Consider the following 16,054-nt stretch of genomic DNA (forward strand, 5'->3'; position numbering starts at 1 on the left):
TAATTTGCATGGATTTGAAGCTAACTTGATTGTATCCTCAGCATTTGAAGTTACTTCATTTATATCGCAAGTATATGAAGCTAAATCATATGTGTTTCGCTTGGTTTTGAAGCTAAACCTTCTACATCGCATTGATTTGAAGCTAAATCATGTGTTTCGGATGGATTTGAAGCTAAACCTTCTACATCGCATTGATTTGAAGCTAAATCATGTGTTTCGTGTGGATTTGAAGGTAACTCGTTGTTTCGCATGCTGTTGAAGCTAAATCATGCATTTCACAAGAATTTGCAGCCGAACCATTAGATTCGCATGGATTTGAAGCTAAGCCTTCTACTTCGCATTGATTTGAAGCTAAATCATTTGTTTCGCATGGATTTGAATCTAAACCTCCTACGTCGCATTGATTTCCAGCTAAATCATGTGTTTCGCATGGATTTGAAGCTAACTCGTTCGTTGCGCATGCAGTTAAATCTAAATAACGTATATCACAAGTATTTGAAGCTAAACCATTTGTTTCGCATGGATTTGAAGCTAAGCCTTCTACTTCGCATTAATTAATAGCTAAATCACGTGTTTTGCATGGATTTGAAGCTAAACGTTCTACATCGCATTGATTTGAAGCTAAATCATGTGTTTCGCGTGGATTTGAAGCTAACTCGTTTGTTTCGCATGCAGTTGAAGCTAAATAATGTATATCACCATTATTTGTAGCTAAACCATTTGTTTCGCATGGATTTGAACCTAAGCCTTGTACTTCGCATTGATTTGAAGCTAAATCATTTGTTTCGCATGGATTTGAAGCTAAACCTTCTACATCGCATTGATTTGCAAATGAATCATGTGTTTCTCATGGATTTGAAGCTAACTCGTTCGTTTCGCCTGTATTTGAATCTATATCACTTATATCGCAAGTATTTGAAGCTAAATCATGTGTTTCGCTTGGACTCGAAGATAACTCGCTTGTTTCGCCTGCATTTGATGCTCTACCATTTATACTGCAAGTATTTGAAGCTAAATCATTCGTTTCGCATTGATTTGAAGCTAAGCCTTCTAATTCGCATTCTTTTACATCTAAATCATGTGTTTCGAATGGATTTGAAGCTAACTCGTTTGTTTCGCATGCAGTTGTATCTAAATAATGTATATCACAAGTATTTGTAGCTAAACCATTTGTTTCGCATGGATTTGAAGCTAACCCTTTTACTTCGCATTGATTTGAAGTTAAATCATGCGTTTCCCTAGGATTTGAAGATGAATCGTTTTTTTCGCATGCAGTTGAATCTATATCACTTATATCACAAGTATCTGAAGCTAAATCATTTGTTTCGCATGGATTTGAATCTAAACTTTCTACATCGCATTGATTTGAAGCTAAATCGTGTGTTTCGCATGGATTTGAAGCTAAGCCTTCTACTTCGCACTGATTTGAAGTTAAATCATGTGTCTCGTTTGGATTTGAAGCAAAGCCTTCTACTTCGAATTGATTTGAAGCTAAATCATGTATTTCGCATGGATCTGAAGCTAACTCGTTTGTTTCGCCTCCATTTGAAGCTAAACGATTTGTATCGCAAGAAATTTGAAGATAAGCCTTCTACTTCGCATTGATTTGAAGCTAAATCATGTGTTTCCCTTGGATATCTAGCTAAATCATGTGTTTCGCACGGATGTGAAGCTAACGCGTTTGTTTTGTCTGCATTTGTAGCTGTTTCATATATATCGCAAGTATTTGAAGCTTTCTCGTTTGTTTCGCATGCATTTGAAGCTGTATCCCTTATATTCGCAAGTATTTGAAGCTAAATCATTCGTTTCGCATGGATTTTTAGCTAAGCCTTCTACGCCGCATTGATTTGCATCTAAATCATATGTTTCGCATGGATCTGAAGCTAACTCGTTTGTTTCGCATGCATTTGGAGCTATATCACTTATATCGCAAGTATTTGAAGCTAAATCATTTGTATCGGGCGGATTTGAAGCTAGACCTTCTTCATCGCATTGATTTGAAGCTAATTCATGTGTTTCTCATGGATTTGAAGCTAAACCTTCTACATGACATTGATTTGTTGCTAAATCATGTGTTTCGCATGGATTTGAAGCTAACTCGTTTGCTTCGCATGCAGTTGTAGCTAAATAATGTATATCACAAGTATTTGTAGCTAAACCATTTGTTTCGCATGGATTTGAAGCTAAGCCTTCCACTTCGCATTGATTTGAAGCTAAATCATTTGTTTCGCATGGAATTGAAGCTACCTCGTTTGTTCCTCCAGCTTTTGAAGCTATATCACTTATATCGCAAGTATGTGAAGCTAAATCATTTGTTTCTCATGGATTTGAAGCTAAACCTTCTACATCCCATGGATTTGAAGCTAAATCATGTGTTTGGCATGGATTTGAAGCTAAACCTTATACATCGCATTGATTTGCATCTGAATCATGTATTTCGCATGGATCTGAAGCTAACTCGTTTGTTTGGCCTGCATTTGAAGCTATATCACTTATATTCGCAAGTATTTGATGCTAAATCATTCGTTTCGCATGGATTTGAAGCTAACCCTTTTACTTCGCATTGATTTGAAGTTAAATCATGTGTTTCCCTTGGATTTGAAGCTGAATCCTTTTTTTCGCATGCAGTTGAATCTATATCATTTATATCGCAAGTATTTGAAGCTAAATCATATGTGTCGCATGGATTTGAAGCTGAACATTCTACATCGCATTGATTTGAAGCTAAATCTTGTGTATCGCATGGATTTGAAGCTAAACCTTCTACATCGCATTGATTTGCATCTGAATTTATGTGTTTCGCATGGATTTGAAGCTAACTCGTTTGTGTGGCATGCAGTTGAAGCTAAATCATGTATATCACAAGTATTTGAATCTAAACCATTTGATTCGCATGGGATTTGATGCTAAGCCTTCTACTTCACACTGATTTGATGCTGAATCATGTCTTTCGCATGGATTTGAAGCTAACTCGTTTGTTTCGCATGCAGTTGGAGCTATATCATGTATATGACAAGTATTAGAAGCTAAACCATTTGTTTCGCATGTATGTGAAGCTAAATCATGTGTTTACCATGACAATGAACCTAAATCATGTGATGCCCATGAATTTGAAGCTTAATCATGTGTTTTGCATGGATTTGAATCTAACTTGATGGTATCCTCAGCATTTGAAGTTACTTCATTTATATCGCAAGTATTTGAAGCTAAATCATATGTGTTTCGCTTGGATTTGAAGCTAAACCTTCTACATCGTATTGATTTGAAGCTAAATCATGTGTTTCGCATGGATTTGAAGCTAACTCATTTGTTTCGGAGGCAGTTGTAGCTAAATAATATATATCACAAGTATTTGTAGCTAAACCATTTGTTTCGCATGGATTTGAAGCTAATCCATCTACATCGCATTGATTTGAAGCTAAATCATTTATTTCGCATGGAATTGTAGCTACCTCGTTTGTTGCTCCAGCTTTTGAAGCTATATCACTTATATCGCAAGTATTTGAAGCTAAATCATATGCGTCGCATGGATTTGAAGCTGAACCTTCTACATCGCATTGATTTGAAGCTAAATCTTGTGTATCGCATGGATTCGAAGCTAAACCTTCTACATCGCATTGATTTGAAGCTAAATCATGTGTTTCGCGTGGATTTGAAGGTAACTCGTTTGTTTCGCATGCAGTTGAATCTATATCACCTTTATCCCAAGTGTTTGAAACTCAACCATTTGTATCGCATGGATTTAAAGCTAAACCTTCTACATCGCATTGATTTGAAGCTAACTCATGTGTTTCGCGTGGATTTGAAGGTAACTCGTTTGTTTCGCATGCAGTTGAAAATATACACCTATATCCCAAGTGTTGGAAGCTCAATCATTTGTTTCGCATAGATTTGAAGCTAAACCTTCTACATCGCATTGATTTGAATCTGAATGAAGTGTTTCGCATGGATTTGAAGCTAATCCTTCTACATCGCATTGATTTGAAGCTAAATCATGTGTTTCTTCATGGATTTGAAGCTAACTCATTTGTTTCGCATGCAGTTGTAGCTAAATAATGTATATCACAAGTATTTCTAGCTAAACCATTTGTTTCGCATGGATTTGAAGCTAAGCCTTCTACTTCGCATTGATTTGAAGCTAAATCATTTGTTTCGCATGGATTTGAAGCTAAACCATCTACATCGCATTGATTTGAAGCTAAATCATCTGTTTCGCGTTGATTTGAAGGTAACTCGTTTGTTTCGCATGCAGTTGAAGCTATATCACCTATATCCCAAGTGTTTGAAACACAATCATTTGTTTCGCATGGATTTGAATCTAAACCTTCTACATCGCATTGATTTGAAGCTAAATCGTGTGTTTCGCATGGATTTGAAGCTAAGCCTTCTACTTCGCATTGTTTTGAAGCTTAATCATGTGTTTTGCATGGATTTGAAGCTATCTCGTTTGTTTCGCCTGCAGTTGAATCTATATCACTTATATCACAAGTTTTTGAATCATATCCATTTGTTCCGCACAGATTTGAAGCTACGCCTTCTACTTCGCATTGATTTGAAGCTAAATCATCTGTTTCGCTTGGATTTGAAGCTAACACGTTTGCTTCACATGCAGTTGAAGCTAAATCATGTATTTCGCATGGATCTGAAGCTAACTCGTTTGTTTGGCCTGCATTTGAAGCTATATCACTTATATTCGCAAGTATTTGATGCTAAATCATTCGTTTCGCATGGATTTGAAGCTAACCCTTTTACTTCGCATTGATTTGAAGTTAAATCATGTGTTTCCCTTGGATTTGAAGCTGAATCCTTTTTTTCGCATGCAGTTGAATCTATATCATTTATATCGCAAGTATTTGAAGCTAAATCATATGTGTCGCATGGATTTGAAGCTAAACCTTCTACATCCCATGGATTTGAAGCTAAACCATGTGTTTGGCATGGATTTGAAGCTAAACCTTCTACATCGCATTGATTTGCATCTGAATTTATGTGTTTCGCATGGATTTGAAGCTAACTCGTTTGTTTCGCATGCAGTTGGAGCTATATCATGTATATGACAAGTATTAGAAGCTAAACCATTTGTTTCGCATGTATGTGAAGCTAAATCATGTGTTTACCATGACAATGAACCTAAATCATGTGATGCCCATGGATTTGAAGCTAAATCATATGTGTTTCGCTTGGATTTGAAGCTAAACCTTCTACATCGTATTGATTTGAAGCTAAATCATGTGTTTCGCATGGATTTGAAGCTAACTCATTTGTTTCGGAGGCAGTTGTAGCTAAATAATATATATCACAAGTATTTGTAGCTAAACCATTTGTTTCGCATGGATTTGAAGCTAATCCATCTACATCGCATTGATTTGAAGCTAAATCATTTATTTCGCATGGAATTGTAGCTACCTCGTTTGTTGCTCCAGCTTTTGAAGCTATATCACTTATATCGCAAGTATTTGAAGCTAAATCATATGCGTCGCATGGATTTGAAGCTGAACCTTCTACATCGCATTGATTTGAAGCTAAATCTTGTGTATCGCATGGATTCGAAGCTAAACCTTCTACATCGCATTGATTTGAAACTAAATCATGTGTTTCGCGTGGATTTGAAGGTAACTCGTTTGTTTCGCATGCAGTTGAATCTATATCACCTTTATCCCAAGTGTTTGAAACTCAATCATTTGTATCGCATGGATTTAAAGCTAAACCTTCTACATCGCATTGATTTGAAGCTTACTCATGTGTTTCGCGTGGATTTGAAGGTAACTCGTTTGTTTCGCATGCAGTTGAAAATATACCACCTATATCCCAAGTGTTGGAAGCTCAATCATTTGTTTCGCATAGATTTGAAGCTAAACCTTCTACATCGCATTGATTTGAATCTGAATGATGTGTTTCGCATGGATTTGAAGCTAATCCTTCTACATCGCATTGATTTGAAGCTAAATCATGTGTTTCGCATGGATTTGAAGCTAACTCATTTGTTTGGCCTGCATTTGAAGCTATATCACTTATATTCGCAAGTATTTGATGCTAAATCATTCGTTTCGCATGGATTTGAAGCTAACCCTTTTACTTCGCATTTATTTGAAGTTAAATCATGTGTTTCCCTTGGATTTGAAGCTGAATCGTTTTTTTCGCATGCAGTTGAATCTATATCATTTATATCGCAAGTATCTGAAGCTAAATCATTTGTTTCTCATGGATTTGAAGCTAAACCGTCTACATCCCATGGATTTGAAGCTAAATCATGTGTTTGGCATGGATTTGAAGCTAAACCTTCTACATCGCATTGAGTTGCATCTGAATCATGTGTTTCGCATGGATTTGAAGCTAACGCGTTTGTGTCGCATGCAGTTGAAGGTAAATCATGTATATCACAAGTATTTGAATCTAAACCATTTCTTCCGCATGTATGTGAAGCTAAATCATGTGTTTACCATGACAATGAACCTAAATCATGTGTTGCCCATGGATTTGAAGCTTAATCATGTGTTTCTCATGGATTTGAAGCTAATCCCTCTACTTCGCATTGATTTAAAGCTAAATCATTTGTTTCGCATGGAATTGAAGCCACCTCGTTTGTTCCTCCAGATTTTGAAGCTATATCTCTTATATCGCAAGTATCTGAAGCTAAATCATTTGTTTCTCATGGATTTGAAGCTAAACCTTGTACATCCCATGGATTTGAAGCTAAATCATGTATTTGGCATGGATTTGAAGCTAAACCTTCTACATCGCATTGATTTGCATCTGAATTTATGTGTTTCGCATGGATTTGAAGCTAACTCGTTTGTATCGCATGCAGTTGTAGCTAAATAATGTATATCACAAGTATTTCTAGCTAAACCATTTGTTTCGCATGGATTTGAAGCTAAGCCTTCTACTTCGCATTGATATGAAGCTAAATCATTTGTTTCGCATGGATTTGAAGATAACTCATTTGTTTCGCATGCAGTTGTAGCTAAATAATGTTTATCACAAGTATTTCTAGCTAAACCATTTGTTTCGCATGGATTTGAAGCTAAGCCTTCTACTTCGCATTGATTTGAAGCTAAATCATTTGTTTCGCATGGATTTGAAGCTAAATCTTCTACATCACATTGATTTGAAGCTAACTCATGTATTTCGCGTGAATTTGAAGGTAACTCGGTTGTTTCGCATGCAGTTGAAGCTATACCAACTATATCCCAATTGTTTGAAGCTCAATAATTTGTTTCGCATGGATTTGAAGCTAAACCTTCTTTATCGCATTGATTTGCAGCTTAATCGTGTGTTTCGCGTGGATTTGAAGGAAACTCGTTTGTTTCGCATGCAGTTGAAGCTAAATCATGTCTTTCACAAGTATTTGAAGATGAACCATTTGAATCGCATGGCTTTGAACCTGAGCCTTCTACTTCGCACTGATTTGCACCTCAATAATGTGTTTCGCATGGATTTGAAGCTGTTTCGGCCGAATCGCGGACCGCGGGTCAACGCACGCTCGACTTTCGGTGTACGCCGTCTCGCCGTTTTTGTCGAATAAACGGCGAGGCGGCAAGACAATAACACGATCGACGTGCGTTGGCCCGACCGTCAAACGCTCGCCTCGGCCTAATGTATACATGCAGCGTTTTTGCCTTAGGAGGCAATGACCGGCTTTCGACACCTGACGATGCGTCACCTTGAGCATCGGCCAGGTGTCTATATATACTGCCGCAAATGTGATAACGGCGAGATTCTCCAAGTATCGTTATCGCTTACAGACAGTTTAATTTAGCGCCCCTTGCGCCTATTCGAAGCCGTGCTTCAATTGTTATACTTCTGTCGTAGCCGTGCTACACTGCATACGCCGAACGGAGCCGTGCTCCAAAAGCTTGTAAATCAAAGGACTGTGGAGTCCAAATCAATAAATCGCGTGTCGTCTCCTCCCGAATTCCGGCGTTTTAATTTTGTGCCGTGCGCAACATTTCTGGTCCTTCGAGCCGGATTGCGGAGACGACACAGGAGAGATAAAACATCTCCATCAACAGCGTCGATCACGCAGTCGATCGACGCATACGAGTCCCTATAACACTGCTGGTCAACATGGAGCCACTCATCAAGGAGCAAGAGCTCACCATCGGGGGCCTTTGCCGGATCCTGCCCAATTTCAAGCGCCTGGGAAAGGCGAAATTCACCGAAGCCGCCGCCGAAGAACGCCTTCGCCGCCTGCGGACCGAGTGGGACGCGTGCCGACGCCTCCACCTCCAGTTGGAGCTGAAGGCCACTGCCGAAGAACGGGAAACCCGCGACTACTTCAAACAGGGGTACTTCGAGCGGGCCGAAGCAGAGTTCGAACAGGCGAGTGATTTCTTCGTGGAACTGATCGCTTCATTTAGGAGTGGAGCGTCTGCGCTGGCTGACGCGAGCCAGACCAGGGAGCCCGACTCCTGTAGCGCGCCCGTGGCGCAGCTACCGCGACTCCCATTGCCGAGGTTCGCCGGCTGCTACACGGAGTGGCCGAGCTTCTCGGACCAGTTTGAGTCGCTGGTCGTGAAGAACCGGACTCTTCACGACGTCCAGCGACTACAGTACCTCAAGGGTGCTTTAGAGGGAGAAGCAGCGTCCGAGATTGCTCACTACTCCGTGACAGCGGCGAACTTCGGCATCGCATGGGCGGCCTTGGTCAGGAGGTATGACCGGAAGCGACTGGTCGTCAGTGCGCTCCTGTCGAGCTTCCTGACCCTTGCGCCGCTCACCCGCGATCGCGACGGCAGCGGTCTCGCCTTGCTGCGTCGTCGCACTAACGAGGCGTTGGCCCAGCTGCGAAACTTGGGGCGGCCGTTGGACCATTGGGACGACCTGCTGGTCCACCTAACGGTGGAAAAACTTGACCCGAAGTCGAGGGAGGCGTGGGTCCACGAAATCCGCGCCGCCGTGGATCCACCCACGTATGCCTGTCTCGACGAATTCCTGGAGTATCGGGCCGGGTCCTTCGCGGAGCTTAGGATGGCTCCGGAGCCCTCGGCTACCTCCGCGGAGCGTAGGCCGGCCCGACCTCCACCACCGGTACGCTCCCACGCGATGGCGACGACGACGACGGCGAGTCGTTGCCGGAAGTGCGGCGACAACCACCCGCTGTTCCGGTGCCCTGCGTTCAGGGGCATGGCGATCAACCTGCGCCGGGATTTTGTTAGGGCGCGCGGTTGCTGCTTCAACTGCCTCCGATCGGGACACCCCGCGACATCGTGTCCCTCCGCGTCGCGCTGCTCCGTTTGCAACGGCTCGCACCACACCCTGATTCACCCGGATTCCGGGGTTGGTGGCGGGCCAGAGTCAACCGCGGTAGAACCCGGGCGGGAAACAGCGACGAATATCTCCGCTTCGTCCGTGGTCCACAACTGCGTCGCACGCTGGAGCGGGAGCAGGGCCGTACTGCTCGCGACCGCTCTAGTATGGGTAGAGACACGCGACGGGGGGGTAAGGCCGGTGAGAGCCCTGTTGGACCAGGGATCGGAGGCGACCTTCGTCTCCGAATCCCTCGTCCAGGCCCTCCGCCTTCCGAAGCGGCCTGCGGCTATCACCGTGACTGGTGCGGGGGACGCGCCGGTGGGTCGCGTGACTTCGCGGGTCGATCTGGTGTTACGGTTGACCGGGCGCGGGAACGCTCCTATGCCGCTTTCCGCGTTCGTCCTCCGGAGACTTACCGGGTACGCGCCCAAGACGACCGTCGACATTCGCGTATACCCGCATCTGCAGGACCTCATTTTAGCGGACCCTGATCCGACTAGAGATCTCCCTGTAGATCTCTTAATCGGGGCCGATCGTTACGGTGATGTGATCGGTCCCGGCCTGCGCCGCGGAACACCCGGCCAGCCAATCGCGCAAAATACCATATTCGGTTGGGTCGTCTCGGGCGCCGCATCGACACCCGCGAACGATCCCGATCCCTCCGCGGCGTCCCTGCACTGTCGCGCGGAGGAAAGGTTGCAGCAGCAATTGCGTTGTTCTGGGAGCCCGAGGAGGCGAGTCCCAAATCTGTTCCCCCCCCCTGACGAGTCGAGGTGCGGCGAACATTCCGTCAACACCGTCTCACGGCGGGCGGACGGGCAGTGCGTGGTTCGGTTACCCCTTGCGTACCGAACCACCCCTCGCTCTCGGCTCGTCAAAGGGCCGTGCCCTAGCCATGCTCCACGGAGTCGAGCGGCGACTCAAGGGCGACAGAAATCAGAGCAAAAATATTGCTGCAGGAGTTATGGTTGGGGGGTGCGGATTGGGACGCTCCGCTCCCGGACGAGCTCAACCAGACGTGGTGCGAACTCGTCGCCGAGTTACCGCTCTTAAGCGCCGCACGAGTGCCACGCTGGTTTGGCATCTTTCAATCCCCGCGCAGGGGGGAGCAATACGAGTTGCACGGTTCCGCGGACGCGTCTTCGCGCGCGCATGGTGCGGTGGTGTATCTGCTAGCGCGACCGTTCCCGAGCGAACCCTCGGGAACCCAGGTGACCCTCGTCGCCTCGCGGGCCAGGGTCGCTCCCGTCAACATGCTACAGAGCTCTCGCGGCCCTTCGTCGAAGGAGGAATAGTCCCTCGGATTACAAATCGCCGATGCGGCGGGCGAGGATCTTGTGGCTCCGTTGGCTGCAGGGTGGCGCCTTCGCATCGGAGATACGCGCCGTCCGAAAATCCCAATTCGTCGGGCGATCGTCGCCCTTGCGACGGTTGAGCCCATTTCTCGACGAGGCAGGATTGCTCCGCGTGGGGGGACGTCTAGACAACTCGTCCCGCGCGTACGACGAGAAACACCCCATCCTCCTCCCGAAGCACCCAGTGGTGGATTTGCTGGTGGAGGCTGTGCACCTCACGGCCCTCCACAGTGGACCCCAGCTCACCTTGAGCGTGCTGAGGAGGACGTATTGGCTTCTGGGCGCCCGAGATACGGTTAGAAGAGTGACCTGGAGGTGCGTAGCTTGCGCAAGGCATCGCGCATCTCCAGCGTCCCAACTCATGGGCACGTTGCCCTTATCGCGGGTAAACCCTTCGCGGCCCTTCTCGCACGTGGGCGTCGACTATGCGGGCCCCCTCTGGACCCGCATGGGGAAGGGCCGGGGTTATCGGGCCCAGAAGTCATACATCGGGGTGTTCGTGTGCTTCGCGACCCGCGCGATCCACCTCGAGCTGGTGAGCGACTGCACCACGGCGGGCTTCTTGGCTGCGCTGCGGAGGTTCGTCTCCCGTCGGGGTAGGCCCGCTGCTATTTATTCCGACAACGGAACGAGCTTCCGCGGTGCCGCACGGGAGCTCGCAGCGATGGTTCGGGCGGTCCGCGACTCAGCCGAGGTATCGGCCTTTCTCGGAGAGGCCGACATCGTGTGGCATTTCTCCCCACCCGGAGCTCCGCATTTCGGCGGTTTATGGGAAGCGGGGGTTAAGGCAGTAAAACGCCACTTAGCACGGGTGGTTGGCCAGCACACCCTCACCTTTGAGGAGATGTGCACCCTATTGTGCACCGTCGAGGCATGCCTTAATTCCCGCCCCCTAACACCGATGTCGAGCGATCCGACGGACTACGCGGCCCTTACACCGGGGCATTTCTTGACGGGGGCACCCTTGCTTACGCTTCCGGGAGAACGTTCGCCGGACACCGCCGCCTCCCCCTTGTCCCGATGGCAAGGGGTCGAAACCATGCGTGCCAATTTTTGGAAACAATGGAACCACGAGTATCTCCACACGCTGCAGGAGCGCAGCAAATGGTGGCGTGCCGAGAGGAACCTGCAGGTGGGAGATCTCGTGGTTCTTCGCGACGCGAATTGCCCACCGGCGTGTTGGCGTCTCGCACGCGTGCAGACGCTGCACCCCGGTGAGGACGGCCGAGTTCGAGTCGTAACCATTCGCACCGCCGGCGGATGTTACACTCGGCCGATCACGCAGCTCGTGCGCTTGCCGGTGGACATGCCCGCTGGACCCTCCTCAGGACCGGAGCAGTAGCGAGGGAAGGCGAGCGTACATGGCGGGCGGAGCGTGCTCGCCATTTAGTTAATAAGATCAGCGGAGCTGAGGCGGGCGGTATGTTTCGGCCGAATCGCGGACCGCGGGTCAACGCACGCTCGACTTTCGATGTACGCCGTCTCGCCGTTTTTGTCGAATAAACGGCGAGGCGGCAAGACAATAACACGATCGACGTGCGTTGGCCCGACCGTCAAACGCTCGCCTCGGCCTAATGTATACATGCAGCGTTTTTGCCTTAGGAGGCAATGACCGGCATTCGACACCTGACGATGCGTCACCTTGAGCATCGGCCAGGTGTCTATATATACTGCCGCAAATGTGATAACGGCGAGATTCTCCAAGTATCGTTATCGCTTACAGACAGTTTAATTTAGCGCCCCTTGCGCCTATTCGAAGCCGTGCTTCAATTGTTATACTTCTGTCGTAGCCGTGCTACACTGCATACGCCGAACGGAGCCGTGCTCCAAAAGCTTGTAAATCAAAGGACTGTGGAGTCCAAATCAATAAATCGCGTGTCGTCTCCTCCCGAATTCCGGCGTTTTAATTTTGTGCCGTGCGCAACAGAAGCTAAGCCTTCTTCTTGGCATTGAATTGAAGCTAAATCGTGTGTTTTGCATGGATTTGAAGCTAACTCGTTTGTTTCTCCTGTATTTGAAGCTGTATCATTTATATCGCAAGTATTTGAAGCTAAACCATTTGTTTCGCATGGATTTGAAGCTGAGCCTTCTACTTGGCATTGAATTGAATCTAAATCGTGTGTTTACATGGATTTGAAGCTAACTCGTTTGTTTCTCCTGCATTTGAAACTATATCACCTATATCCCAAGTGTAGGAAGCTCAATCATTTGTTTCGCATGGATTTGAAGCTAAACCTGCTACTTCGCATTGATTTGAAGCTAAATTATGTGTTTCGCGTGGATTTGAATGTAACTCATTTGTTTCGCATGCAGTTGAAGCTATATCACCTAAATCCCAAGTGTAGGAAGCTCAATCATTCGTTTCGCATGGGTTTGAAGCTAAACCTGCTACTTCGCATTGATTTGAAGCTAACTCATGTATTTCGCGTGAATTTGAAGGTAACTCGGTTGTTTCGCATGCAGTTGAAGCTATACCAACTATATCCGAAGTGTTTGAAGCTCAATAATTTGTTTGGCATGGATTTGAAGCTAAACCTTCTACATCGCACTGATTTGAAGCTAAATCATGTGTTTCGCATGGATTTGAAGGTAACTCGTTTGTTTCGCATGCAGTTGAAGCTAAATCATGTCTTTCACAAGTATTTGAAGATGAACCATTTGAATCGCATGGCTTTGAACCTGAGCCTTCTACTTCGCACTGATTTGCACCTAAGTAATGTGTTTCGCTTGGATTTGAAGCTAAACCTTCTACATCCCATGGATTTGAAGCTAAATCATGTGTTTGGCATGGATTTGAAGCTAAACCTTCTACATTGCATTGATTTGCAGCTGAATCATGTGTTTCGCATGGATTTGCAGCTAACTCGTTCGTTTCGCCTGCATTTGAAACTATATCACTTATATCGCAAATATTTGAAGCTAAATCATGTGTTTCGCATGGATTTGAAGCTAAACTTGCTACTTCGCATTGATTTGAAGCTAAATTATGTGTTTCGCGTGGATTTGAAGGTAACTCGTTGTTTCGCATGCAGTTGAAGCTAAATCATGCATTCCACACGTATTTGAAGCCGAACCATTAGATTCGCATGGATTTGAAGCTAAGCCTTCTACTTCGCACTGATTTGAAGTTAAATCATGTGTTTCGCGTGGATTTGAAGCTAACTCGTTTGTTTCTCCTGTATTTGAAGCTATATCATTTATATCGCAAGTATTTGAAGCTATAGCATTTGTTTCGCATGGATTTGAAGCTAAGCCTTCTACTTCGCATTGATTGGATCCTAAATCAAGTGTTTTACATGGATTTGAAGCTAACTCGTTTGTTTCGCAGGCAGTTGTAGCTAAATAATGTATATCACAAGTATTTGTAGCTAAACCATTTATTTCGCATGTTTTTGAAGCTACGCCTTCTACTTCGCATTGATTTGAAGCTAAATCATTTGTTTCGCATAGAATTGAATCTACCTCGTTTGTTCCTCCTGCTTTTGAAGCTATATCACTTATATCGCAAGTATTTGAAGCTAAATCATATGTGTCGCATGGATTTGAAGCGAAGCCTTCTGCTTCGCACTGATTTGAAGTTAAATCATGTGTTTCGCGTGGATTTGGAGCTAACTCGTTTGCTTCGAATGCAGTTGAAACTAAATCATGTATATCACAAGTATTTGCAGCTAAACAATTGATTCGCATGGATTTGAAGCTACGCCTTCAACTTGGCATTGAGTTGAAGCTAAATCGTGTGTTTTGCATGGATTTGAAGCTAACTCGTTTGTTTCTCCTGTATTTGAAGCTATATCATTTATATCACAAGTATTTGTAGCTAAACCATTTGTTTCGCATGTATGTGAAGCTAAATCATGTGTTTACCATGACAATGAACCTAAATCATGTGTTGCCCATGGATTTGAAGCTCAATCATGTGTTTTGCATGGATTTGAAGCTAACTTGATTGTATCCTCAGCATTTGAAGTTACTTCATTTATATCGCAAGTATATGAAGCTAAATCATATGTGTTCCGCTTGGTTTTGAAGCTAAACCTTCTACATCGCATTCATTTGAAGCTAAATCATGTGTTTCGCATGGATTTGAAGCTAAACCTTCTACATCGCATTGATTTGAAGCTAAATCATGTGTTTCGCGTGGATTTGTAGGTAACTCGTTTGTTTTGCATGCAGTTGAAGCTATATCACCTTTATCCCAAGTGTTTGAAGCTAAATCATATGTGTCGCATGGATTTCAAGCTGAACCTACTACATCGCATTGATTTGAAACTAAATCTTGTGTATCGCATGGATTTAAAGCTAAACCTTCTACATCGCATTGATTTGAAGCTAAATCATGTGTTTCGCATGGATTTGAAGATAACAAGTTTGTTTCGCATGCAGTTGTAGCTAAATAATGTATATCACAAGTATTTCTAGCTAAACCATTTTTTTCGCATGGATTTGAAGCTAAGCCTTCTACTTCGCATTGATTTGAAGCTAAATCATTTGTTTCGCATGGATTTGAAGCTAAACCTCCTACATCGCATTGATTTCCAGCTAAATCATGTGTTTTGCATGGATTTGAAGCTAACTTGATTGTATCCTCAGCATTTGAAGTTACTTCATTTATATCGCAAGTATATGAAGCTAAATCATATGTGTTCCGCTTGGTTTTGAAGCTAAACCTTCTACATCGCATTCATTTGAAGCTAAATCATGTGTTTCGCATGGATTTGAAGCTAAACCTTCTACATCGCATTGATTTGAAGTTAAATCATGTGTTTCGCAAGGATTTGAAGCTAACTCGTGTGTTTCGCATGCAGTTGAAGCTAAATCATGTCTTTCACAAGTATTTGAAGATGAACCATTTGAATCGCATTGATTTGAACATGAGCCTACTACTTCGCACTGATTTGCAACTAAATAATGTGTTTCGCATGGATTTGAAGCTAAACCTTCTACATCCCGTGGATTTGAAGTTAAATCATGTGTTTTGCATGGATTTGAAGCTAAACCTTCTACATCGCATTGATTTGCAGCTGAATCTTGTGTTTCGCATGGATTTGAAGCTAACTCGTTCGTTACGCCTGTATTTGAATCTATTTCACTTATATCGCAAGTATATGAAGCTAAATCATATGTGTTCCGCTTGGTTTTGAAGCTAAACCTTCTACATCGCATTGATTTGAAGCTAAATCATGTGTTTCGCATGGATTTGAAGCTAAACCTTCTACATCGCATTGATTTGAAGCTAAATCATGTGTTTCGCGTGGATTTGAAGGTAACTCGTTTGTTTTGCATGCAGTTGAAGCTATATCACCTTTATCCCAAGTGTTTGAAGCTAAATCATATGTGTCGCATGGATTTCAAGCTGAACCTACTACATCGCATTGATTTGAAACTAAATCTTGTGTATCGCATGGATTTAAAGCTAAACCTTCTACATCGCATTGATTTGAAGCTAA

Source organism: Megalopta genalis, unplaced genomic scaffold (genome assembly GCF_051020955.1).
Source record: "Megalopta genalis isolate 19385.01 unplaced genomic scaffold, iyMegGena1_principal scaffold0034, whole genome shotgun sequence".
NCBI classification, from domain to species: Eukaryota; Metazoa; Arthropoda; class Insecta; order Hymenoptera; family Halictidae; genus Megalopta; species Megalopta genalis.